Source organism: Lissotriton vulgaris, chromosome 4_1, assembly GCF_964263255.1.
Source record: "Lissotriton vulgaris chromosome 4_1, aLisVul1.2, whole genome shotgun sequence".
Classification (NCBI taxonomy): Eukaryota; Metazoa; Chordata; class Amphibia; order Caudata; family Salamandridae; genus Lissotriton; species Lissotriton vulgaris.
The window spans coordinates 404,569,445-404,581,694 of record NC_141691.1 but is presented as its reverse complement, the minus strand read 5'-3'; the positions used below and the strand labels follow the sequence as shown (position 1 = coordinate 404,581,694).

The following is a 12,250-nucleotide window of genomic DNA, read 5'->3' as shown; positions in this document are numbered from 1 at the left end:
ACGGCCGAGACCGATCATCGCACGCTTCCTTAACTTTGCGGATAGTGACCTCATCCTGTGAGAAGCCAGAAAAAAGGGGGAACTTAGAATGGAGAACGCAACCATCATGATCTTCCCGGACTATAGTCAGGATGTGCAGAAGCAATGGCGATCCTATGACTCGGTGAAGGCAAAACTGCGAGATCTGCACATATCATACATGCTGCTCTTCCCGGCAAAATTGAAGGTTCTCTTCAAAGGCAGGTCCCACTTCTTCAATCGACCCTAGGAGGCTGGCAGTGGCTGGAGGAGCGGCCCCTGCTCCGAGAGGCCGAAGAGGAAGGTCGCAGAATTCGATCCGAAATGACGGCAGCCAACTTCCGGAGCAGCCCGCCCAAGGCACAGAGGTCCCAAATCCAGAGAATGAGAAGATACTCGCACTCGTCGTCTGGCGCAGAGAGACCGCCGACTGGCCGGGGGGTTTTGGGCCCGAGTGCATCCGCAGAGGAGGATCAGGCGCCGGGGTCCAGGTTCAGGGGTCTGGCGCAGCATAATGGTGCGGAGCAGGAGAACATTGAAAGTGAACAACTGTCTGATATAGAGGAATCGGCAGACGCCTCGCTACACCCTTTAGCCGTAGCGATCCGAGAAATAGAACAGGGAACGCATGGCACAACTGAAGAACTTGATATGGAAATACAAGATTCCCACTCCTGAAGAAGTTCGGAACTGATATCCGTCACAGCAGCACACCGCTGCTGGGGGCATACAAGTTATGAACATCTTTTTTCTTGATTTGACTTACTTCAGTGTTAATTTTTTTGTTGGTTAGTTGCCACCTGGAGGGGCCCAAGAGGCGGAGATAGAACCGCACATACTGTTACCTGGACGGTAAAGTCCGGTGGGTCCCGGTGGGAGCCTCAATCAAAGACTCTGTGATAACCGAGTTGGGGTTGCTAGTGGGAGGGCGACAGACCTTTACTGCCTGGAAGTCCTGTGAGTTAATTTTTGTTCCACAGATGGGATGGACAGGAGGAAAAGGTGGGGTGAGGGATGGGGATTTTCTAACAGTTTGGATGAAGGGATGTTGGGGGAGGGGAGAGGAAACAGTTGGTTGACAACAGTCAGGTATATGAGCGCAAAATGATATACTCCTGCACCAGGGACCGTTCTTACGGTCTGGTTTGTACCCTAGAATGGCAGGTACATTAGCAACTCAGCCCGCAGACCACGGGAAACTCAGTGTCCTGACATGGAACGGGAACGGTCTGGGTAACAAGATTAAAAGAGGTCTGGTAAGCGCCTACCTTAAAAGGATGAGCCCAGATATAACTTTCCTACAGGAAACCCATCTGTAGGGTACCCATTGCCCCTTTATAGCCAGGGGACACTATAAAGTACTGGCACACGCAGGGTACACCACTGACTCCAGAGGAGTAGCTATCATTATAAAAAACACCACCACGTTCCGCACCACACGCACTTGGGTGGATCCATTGGGGACCTGTGTAGGGGTTCAGGGAACATGGCGTAGACGCACATACACACTAATATCAGTGTATGCTCCCCCCAAACTACAAGCAAACACATTTAAGACGCTGACCAACATACTTATAGACACTGCCGACACTATCCAAATAATAGGTGGAGACTTCAATGATGTTATGGATAAAGGGATGGACAGATCAGGGGTGCCACCCACGAGGGAGACCCAGACCCCGCTAGCTCAGATGATTACTACTTTAGGCCTCACGGATGTCTGGAGATGGCTACACCTGGTCCAATCGACCTACTCTTTCTACTCGGCAGCACACAAGGTGTTCTCAAGATTGGACTATATATTCCTGTCCAGACAGTATTTGACCGTAGATGATACAGCGGAGTACAAGGCAAGGGGAATATCGGAACACTCACCGTTGCTGGTGAGTGTGGGACACAATTGAGATGGGGGCGGGTCCTCCTGGCGCCTCACTGCATGGGACCTTAAAAATCCAACGGTGCTGAAAGGTGTAAGAGCTGATATAAGGGTGTACTTGGCCGAAAATGTAGGATCAGTCGCCTCAGGGGTAACCCTATGGGAAGCCTTGAAACCTGTGATGAGGGACAGAATACAAAATAGATTGGGAGAGGAAAGAAGGAAGCGACAGGGGGAGGTGGCGGCGATCGAACGGGACATAGTAGAGTTAGAGAGCGAACATATAAACACAAAACGTCCTGAGACTCTTAGGAAACTGTTAGATACACAACGCCAATATAGGGAACTGGTGACTGAGGAGGCAAAGACCCAAAACCTGGCTACCCTCCACCGCCTATACGACGTTGGGGACAAGTCAGGCAAACTCCTGGCGTGGCTCAGTAGAAAGGAACAGGCGGAACGCTGGGTGGAACAGGTGAGAGATGCGGAAGGGGTGCTCGTTACCTCAGATGTACGCATTGCCGAGACCTTTGCTACGCACTACGAGGGTTTCTACACGGCTAGAGAGTTAGGCTCGTGCGATGCTGCACTTCAATACATGGAACAGACAGATCTTCCATCATTGGACCATGATGCCCTTGAGATGCTCGAGACTGACATCATGACGGACGAGATCTCGGTAGCCTTGGCTAGACTGCGGTCTGGGAAAGCTCCGGGACCAAATGGTTTTCCGGCAGAATTTCTCAAATGCACGACAGATATCCTGGTTCCCCATTTGAGGAACCTCTTTCTAGGGGCATATGAGGAGGGGAGGCTCCCCACAGATCTCGCCATGGCGACAATTATCCCAATTTATAAAGAGGGCAAACCAAGGGAAGACTGCGCGTCCTACCGACCCATCTCCCTCCTGAACACTGAGGTAAAACTTCTCGCGACTGTCTTAGCGATACGATTGCGGTTGGTGATTCCGGACCTAATACACCTAGACCAAACAGGCTTCCTGCCAGACAGGGCTACCAAGCTAAATCTCAGACGCACCCACAACTGGCTGCAGGAGGTGAGAGATAGAGACACACCACACTGGTTTCTCTCCCTGGACACAGAGAAAGCCTTCGATGCGGTCCTCTAGCCATTTCTGGAAGCGGTCTTACAAAAATTCGGCTTTGGTCCCAAGTTTCAGACTTGGGTCCGGCTTCTGTACACCATGCCGCAAGCTAGGGTAAAGGTAAATGGGAGATTGTCACGTGAATTCCCGATCCAAAGAGGGACACGCCAGGGCTGCCCCCTGTCGCCCCTCTTATTCACACTCACCATCGAGATACTAGCAGCTAGGGTCCGGCAAAATCCAGGGATTACTGGATTCAGAAGAACCGAGACGGAGTTGGCCCAGGAGAAGCTATCCCTCTATGCGGATGATGTGCTCCTGTACATCACCAACCCGGGGGCCACTATCCCAGAGCTATTCCTGGAGCTGGAATAATATGGTAATTACTCCGGATATAAAATTAACTGGCATAAATCGATCCTTTACGACCCTGGGAGGGGCGACCGCTGGACGACTCTGCCAGAGCAACTGATCAAAACAACGGAGGGCTTCCAATACCTCGAGATTTACATCACCCTAAATAAGAAGCTCTCGTTACAGAAAAATATAGAGAGAGTCATGTTGAATTCTAATGCTGATATGGAACGCTGGAGACAGCTACCGCTTACACTGTACAAAATGATTATTCTCCCAAAATATTTATACGCCCTCCGGAATGAATACTATGCACTCCCGGAGACGCTGCTGCGAAAGGTCCACGTAGATCTCAGGGTCTTTCTCTGGTTAGGCAAACAACCTAGAATCGCGTTGACCACCCTCCGAAGGCACCAATATAGTGGAGGTATCTCACTCCCGAACCTAGAAGCATACTACTGGGCGGAACACCTGGCTCCAATTAATGATTGGCTACATACCCAAGCAGATCATCTCACATACGCCCTAGAACGCCATCATCTGTCCCCACACAATCTACTACATTACCTGTACGGAGGTTCCGTACGGAAGACAATGCTTCCAGCGACTCTTATAACCCTATGGGCATGGACCATGGCCATGAAACGTACAGGTTGGGTGGAGACGCTTACCCGGCAGACGCCCCTATGGCATTGCACGTGGTTAACCGAACTCAACAAACTTAAAGGTTTTAAGCGGTGGGACGACATTGGATCTCGACTATCGGAGATGTGATCACTAAGGGGAAATTAAAATCCTTTCAGGCCCTGAGGTCAGAATTTGGGCTCCAACACTCACAGCTCTTCAAGTACACCCAGCTACACCATGCATGGAAAGCACAGAACATACACTTGCCGGGACTCCCAGAATATGCACCATTGGAGGGTAGGCTCCTGCAGGAGCAGATTCAGGGGAAGGCAGTCTCACTCACCTACAAAACACTAACCAACAATATGCTAGGGGACCTGGCGAAACTTAGAAATACATGGGAGGGTGAAGTGGGAGCACTAGACGACCTAGATTGGGACACAGTGTTGATGCACCCTCGACAAGTGGCGATTAAGTCCAGGCTCCGCCTCATCCAATACAACGTGCTCCACAGAACTTATTATGACAGAGTGAGACTCCATAAAATGGGGAAAATAGAGGACACCAGATGTCTCCGTTGCGATAGGGAAGGCGGAGATTTCTACCATATAATATGGGCATGTGGGGTGATTCAAGTATACTGGAACCACATCTTCACGGAACTTGCGGAGATACTGGGGGTCCCAGTATGCGCAGGAGCCTAAGCTGGCGTTACTGGGAATGACTAATGATGTGGACCTTCCGCGACACCTATTGATCTTCCTGGTTCTGGCTTTGGTAGTAGCCAAAAGAGACATAGCGAAACATTGGGGGTCACCGACTCCCCCGGAGCTGGAGGAATGGAGAACAGGGCTGGACCTTTACATGGCTGCCGAGAGAGCGACCTATAAATCTAGAGGGTGTCCTAGGAAGTTTCGTAGGGTTTGGTCCAGATGGAGGCATTATCATGGGCTGGATGGGGGACTGGGTGAGGGATGAGCACGATACAAATTTACAAGGTCATGTGGGCACGGGAGGGGGTACTGAGAGAAGCCCGGTATTATTGAATTTGTACTAGTAAAATTCGACTGTGGAGGGGCGGGAGTAGGGGGATGAATGTTGCTAATTACATGACTGTACTGTTGAGACATAATCAAAATGCAAATAAAAATAATAAGATTCTGGCAGGCCCAGTGCACACAATGGACTGGTGCCAGTGCTACAGGCTGAGGAGGTCTTGGTTCTCTCTCAGCCTGGCCACCCGTGTGGGGTTGGCTGATGTCGGGTTATTCCGGTGGCGGCGAGACACATTTAATTGATAAACACCACTGCTGGGCGACCGCCCCTCTTTTATCATGTCGCCAGCTGTCTCTTTCACAAGTCTGATGCTTGTGGTAAGAGCGGGTCCAGTCGGGAGACTTCAAAACATGCTGCCCGTTTGCGCCACATGTGATAATTTGTTTTAATAAACACAGTGGCTTCGAACGCAATGGAAGTAGCCATTGGGCAGTTCCGGTGCTGACACCTAATTGCAGTCACTGAATACAATTTGCCACGTGGTGTCGGGTGCGTGTACTTTGTTATACACATTGTAGCAGTTTTACCAGAATTGAAATCAATAGCTAAACTGCAGGTTAGTTTGATCAATGATTGGCCCCTTTGCATATGAGAGATGACTGGTAGAAAAGGCAATAGTATTATGGCTTCTGTGTACTAGAAGATGAGGTTGAAAAGAGCAACATCTCTCCGGCTTTGAATGTGACTCAAAGTCACAGGACTGCAGAACAGATGATTGCATTCTGCCTTTACTTCGATTCTGTATGGTATGGCCCTAAAAAATGTACAAAATTGTCTAGAAGTTAAAAAAAGTTATTATATTCCTTGTTAGAAAGTTTATGTTAAAGGTGCAAGCTTTAAAAAAATTGCCAAAAAGATCACACATAGTAACTCACAGGCAGGAAATGTATAAGGTCGAAAAGGCAAGTGGTCCTGTGTGAGGGTCCTGAGAAATAACATTAATGTGCTTACCTCAGAGGTCTAGCCAGAGGCCTTCTTTTGTGTACTAAACTGCTCATGTGTTTCATTCAGGCAGGAACCCAATTCAAAGGATATTCAGGAAGAATCTGTGTCTTACACTAACAGTGATCCGTGACGTATATATCAAATAAGCAGACCTATCTTCAGTATTGCATTCAAAAAGGCTTTACAGTAACTAGGCCGGACTGGCAGTTCCAGGCATCAGGCGTTTCCCAGGGCGACTGGAAGAGTAGGGGGCCAGTTTAGTTTGTGGGGGCCAGTTTTGTAGCAGTGCAGGAGTTTTAAAAACCCTGCAAAGTTCCTTGTATATTCAGCAGGCTTCAGGCAACAATAAAAGTGCCAAGATAACTCTGGTGATCAATCTACCTGCTGGAGAGAGATGGGAGGAGAGTCTTGTCTAATGGCTGTTTTGACTCTTTTGACTTTAAAGTGGTGCAGAGGGTTAATACGCGCCTGCTGCAAAGAACATGTATCATGCATATCAAAGAGCAATATTTTATGTGCATAGCTCAGTGGGTTACTGCTTTTTGTTCACTTCCAGAACGAAAATATTATTTTGCCTTATACTGTCAAAATCTCTCAAGTTTTTTGTGGGTATTAGAGTTAGCCAAGCCGGACAGTTCAAAAAGTATCATTTTCAGGATACTTGAATGCATATGTACTATACTATATTTGAGCCGCAAGCTGGCTGAAATGAATGAGGATGGAACCCTTGTGGGTTTCAGCGAGTCAGATCAGATTCTCGTGAAGAGTCCCTTTATCTTCTGAGCCCTGCTTAACACTTGGGTACAGGAGGAGCCCTGTATTCATGTCCTCAACGTTTGAGACAAAAAATACTCATTGATTTCTGAACAATGAGAGTAAAAGCATTAAGGTAAAATGTCGTTCCTGCTTATATTTCGCACACTTTACATAATCCTGCATTCCCTATGAGTGTTTGCTTTTTCCAGAATGTTGTCACTTTTTTTCAGGCAGTGCATATTTTGAATTGAGTCACGTCCAGGTGTTTATAACGCAGCAGAATTGGGTTGTAGCTGAAGACAGTGCAAGTTTAAACCATTTATTAACCTCCCTGGTGTTTGTTGAAAATATGGGCATAATATATGATGCTCTCGCAGAATTGGGTGACATATCCAGAAGGCTGCATATACAAGGCCGATCGTTCAATACTGGTGCAGACTTTAGTGTTTGAATCAATGACTGATTCACCTGGGCCCTTTGCTATACCTGCATCAAATGCTGCTGAACGGATGCAGTTTGGTGGTGTAGGACTGGAACAGAATAAAAGCTGTGTTAGCATCAATAAGCCACAGTTCTTTAGGAGATTGGCAAATAACCTGCAAAAAGGATGACAATGAATAATGCATCAAATGTTTCTAGATGCACAACCACAAACATTGACGAAATAGAATACAAAGAGTTGGTAAATAGAATGAAACTCCTACAACCAGTTTATTGGCCAGATCCAGTAGACATCTTATATGGTGAGGGAGAATTACATATCCTTTGTAGCAGGTTTCATGTATTTGATACCAGGCAGTACATCATTGATTTCAGGGAGTAGAAACAAAATAGAAATTGCATCCCTGAAACCATTAGTGCGCATTACAGACACCTTTTGTACCTCCACTGCTGATTGTGAACGGAGCTTTAGTATAATGAATGATGTGCTCACACCACTGCGGAACAGAATATCAATCAATCGCCTGTCTTCTATAATGTTAATACAAATTATGGGGCCTCCTGTCATAGAATTTAAACCCACATTTTATTTTCAGAAATGGTTAGCAAAAGGGAGTAGAAGTGCTGATGAAAGAATCTGCATGGCTCATTGACAAATGGCTTATGATTCCACTCATAATTGTATTTGGGACATTCTGTGATTGGAAACATGTCCCACATTGTAAATGTATTTTAATGTAAATACCTTATATATTAAACCTCAAATAAACATGTCTTTACATTGTTTGAATAAAATAACGCTATAACCTGTAACTGACCAGTGAATGCCAACTGTACAAAAAAATTGGTATGTTCTGCTCTTTCTAGCCACACCTCTGACTCTGTCCACTGATCCTATCCTCAGGTTATTCCGCCCCCTGATTCTCCGCCCACAGTTCCCCTACTTTTTTCCCCCACTGAGTCCAGGGCACTTATGCCATAGACCTGCCCGTGCTGGAGCCCCCTCCTCACACCGCGGAGCCTTTTGTTACACCACTGATCTTGGCCCAAGGCATGCATAATGGGCTCTAAGATTGAGACTCCCAAAGCCTAAGAACAGGGACAAGGGCAACCTCACCTGTGGAGCACAAGTAATTCCTATGATTATTCTTCTTTTCTGTCTGCATGCTCTTTCCACCAGCCCAGGCATGTGGGAATGGCGTTGGAATTTGCGTGATTTCTTCATGTTGGGGGAGTAGGAGAGTGGGCCCTGCGCTCCGGGTGTAAAATAGTCCTAATGACTAATCCGGTTCTATGTTCCTGGGAATCCCTGTTACATTGCCATGCAGTTTAGCCCGGAGGGAATCCCAAAAATGTCCTAGCACCTAGACGGCAAACTGCAACACCAAGTTCCGCAATACCAAATTCCTAAATCAGCATGCATTGCCTCTACGGCCATGGCAATGTCTGCCACTGCCTAAGTAATAGACAAACCGCCTCTTAAATCAGATGGCTTTGCATCAGTATAATGTGGAGAGGCGGTGGCACAGGTTTGAACTGCGTGAGCCAGCATGTAAAGTATGACCCTGTAATCCAATGACTTTAAATTGAATTTATTATAAATTGAAACACCACAGCACAGCTCCAAGATAAACGTCCCGTCTCTCCTCCAGGCCAGCCTGTATGACCAGGTTCCTGTAGAACCTCTAGAACCCTGATGACACAGAAAACGGAATGTAGGGGAAATTTACAAATAAAAATAATGCAATCGAAGATACACTGCGTTGTTACTAATTAAACATACCGTAGGTACAATAATAAAACACATTAATCCTCCTGACCCGCGTTCGAGCCAGGTCGCCTCCCCTGCCGCCACTCAGCTCCTCCAGTCTCGCCAGTCCACCTTCCCCCCCCTCCCCCGTTTGCCTTCTGTTCCCGTGGTTTTTTTCTCCCAGCCGCTGACTCCTGTGGCCACGCCCCCTGCCCGACCCGCTCCCGCCTCCCAGCTGCTCGTCTTCGCCTCAAATGACGACTGCCACCTGGACGCGCAGCGGACGCGCGCAGCAGACGCGCCAAAGGCAAGCCCGTCTGCGCCCGTCTGTGCCTGGACCACGCCCAGTGCCAGAAACCCGTGGCCCTCGCACCAGCCACAACGACAGACTCCGATACGACGCCAACTTCCTCCATGCTCTCTACACCGGCCAAAACCAACGCTGCTTCCAGGCTGCCCCAAAACGCACCCACGGACCCTTCTCCTGCCACACCTGCACCTTCATCTGCGACAGAACCACCAAACCCCCAAGGACCGGACCCAACCACCTCCGCTGCTTACTCCTCAACACCCGCTCCTCATGCAAGCACGCCGTCGAGCTCTGGGACCTGCTCGACACCACCGCCCCAGACGTTGTCTTCCTGACCGAGACCTGGTGGAAGGACTCCTCGGCACCTGACATCGCCATAGCCATCCCGTACGGCTACAAGATCTCCCGCAGAGACCGCACCAACGGGATAGGAGGAGGAATAGCCATCGTCCACAAGTCCACCCTTCAGGTCCACACCCTCGTAGACGACTCCCTCAACACTGCCGAACAGCTTCACTTCCGGATCCACACTGACTCCAACACCACCCTCAGAGGAACACTCATCTACAGAGCCCCGGGACCCCGGACCCTCTTTAGCAACTCCGTCGCCGACCTCGCCCGCACCCACGCACTCACCACCACGGACTACATCCTCCTGGGGGACCTGAACTTCAACCTCGAGAACAACGACGCCAACTCCACCGCCCTGATCGACAACCTTGACAACCTCGGCCTACGACAACTCATCACCGAGCCCACCCACGCCACCGGCCACACGCTCGACCCAGTCTTCTCCACAAGCACCCAAGTCGCCTTCACCCCCACCACCGAACTCCACTGGACTGACCACCGATGCATACACTTCAACTTCAAGAAACCAACCACGCACCACCACACCAAACAACTACAGCGACGCTGCTGGAGCAAAGTCACCGAGGACCAAATGACCTCCACCCTCACCCAGAACCCACCCACCGACCCCGACACAGACGCCGCCGCCCAAAACTTCAGACAGTGGATCGACGACTGCGCCAACATCCTAACCCCGATCAAAAAGCCCTCACCAACCACCCCAGCAAGAAAGCCACCTGGTTCAACGAAGAACTCCAGATCTCCAAACGGACATGCCGGAAGCTGGAGAAGAAATGACTCCATGACCGCACACCAGACAGCCACGCAACCCACAAGGACGCCGTCCGCAAACATCACCACCTCATCAGAACAGCCAAAATATCATCCTTCAAAATCCGACTGGAGAACAACGCACACGACAGCAAAGAACTTTTCAACATACTGAAGGAACTCTCCAACCCCAGCGCCAACACCAACGACAACCCGCCCTCACAGGACCTGTGCGACTCACTGGCCTCCTTCTTCCATCGCAAGATCGCCGACATCCATGACAGCTTCAACTCCTCATCTACCCCGTCCGCAACAGACCACGCCTCGAACACCACCCCCACAAACAAACTGATCTCCTGGACCCACGTCAACGACGAAGAGACACGCAAGGTCATGAACTCCATCCACTCAGGATCTCCAGCAGACCCCTGCCCCCATCACCTTTTCAACAAAGCTGACGCAACCATCGCACCCTAGCTGCGAAAGATCATCAACATCTCCTTCGAGACGGCGACTTTCCCGGAAATCTGGAAACACGCCGAAATCAACGCCCTCCTCAAGAAACCCAAGGCGGACCCCAAAGACCTCAAGAACTTCCGGCCCATCTCCCTCCTCCCCTTTCCAACGAAGGTCATTGAGAAAATCGCCAACATACAGCTCACCCGCCACCTCGAGGACAACAGCATCCTAGACCCATCCCAGTCAGGATTCAGATACAACTACAGCACCGAGACTGCCCTTATCGCCGCCACAAATGACATCCGGCGCCAGCTAAACAACGGCAAAAACTCAGCCCTCATCCCCCTGGACCTATCAGCCGCATTCGACAGGGTCTGCCACCACACCCTAAGGACACGCCTCCAGGAAGCCGGAATCCAGGATAAAGCCCTGAACTGGATCTCGTCCTTCCTCTCCGGCAGAACTCATCGAGTCCGTCTCCCGCCCTTCCGATCCGAAGTCACCGACATCATCTGCAGCGTACCCCAAGGGTCATCCCTCAGCCCGACCTTGTTCAATGTTTACATGGCCCCATCCGCACAACTGGCCCGTCAGCACAACCTGAACATCATCTCCTACGCAGACGACACCCAGCTCATCCTCTCCCTCACCAAGGACCCGCACACCGCCAAAACCAACCTCCACGAGGGAATGAAGGCCGTCGCCGAGTGGATGAGAAGCAGCCGTCTGAAGCTGAACTCAGACAAGACGGAGGTCCTCATCCTAGGTCCCGCCCCCTCCGCTTGGGACGACTCCTGGTGGCCTACCGCACTGGGAGCAGCGCCGACTCCTACGGACCACGCACGCAACCTGGGATTCCTCCTCGACTCCTCCCTCTCCATGTCGAACGCCATCTCCTCCTCCTGCTTCAACACCCTCCGCATGCTTCGCAGGATCTACAAGTGGATCCCCACCGAAACAAGAAGAACAGTGACCCAGGCCCTCGTCAGCAGGAGGCTGGACTACGGCAACGCACTCTACGCAGGTATCCCGGCCAAACACCTGCAACAACTGCAACGCATCCAGAACGCCTCAGCCAGGCTGATCCTCAACGTCTCTCGACTGAGACACTTAACCCCCCACCTGAGAGACCTGCACTGGCTCCCCGTCAACAAAAGGACAACCTTCAAGATCCTCACCCACGCACACAGAGCACTCCACTTAACCGGACCAACCTACCTAAACAACAGACTCAACTTCTACACCCCCGCCCGCCAGCTCCGCTCGGCCAGCCTCGCCCTCGCTGCCGTCCCTCACATCCAACGAACAACCTACGGCGGCAGATCCTTCTCCTTCCTCGCCGCCAAGACCTGGAACACCCTCCCCACCCATCTGCAGCAGACCCAAGACCTGCTGACCTTCAGGAAGCTCCTCAAGACCTGGCTCTTCGAG

At 50.4% G+C, this 12,250-nt stretch overlaps 1 protein-coding gene across 1 annotated transcript in view; it reads left to right on the top strand.

The window, feature by feature from the left end:
• Positions 1-12,250, top strand: part of SRPX2 (sushi repeat containing protein X-linked 2) — a 204,784-nt gene that overhangs the window by 61,212 nt on the left and 131,322 nt on the right. The window lies entirely within an intron of this gene.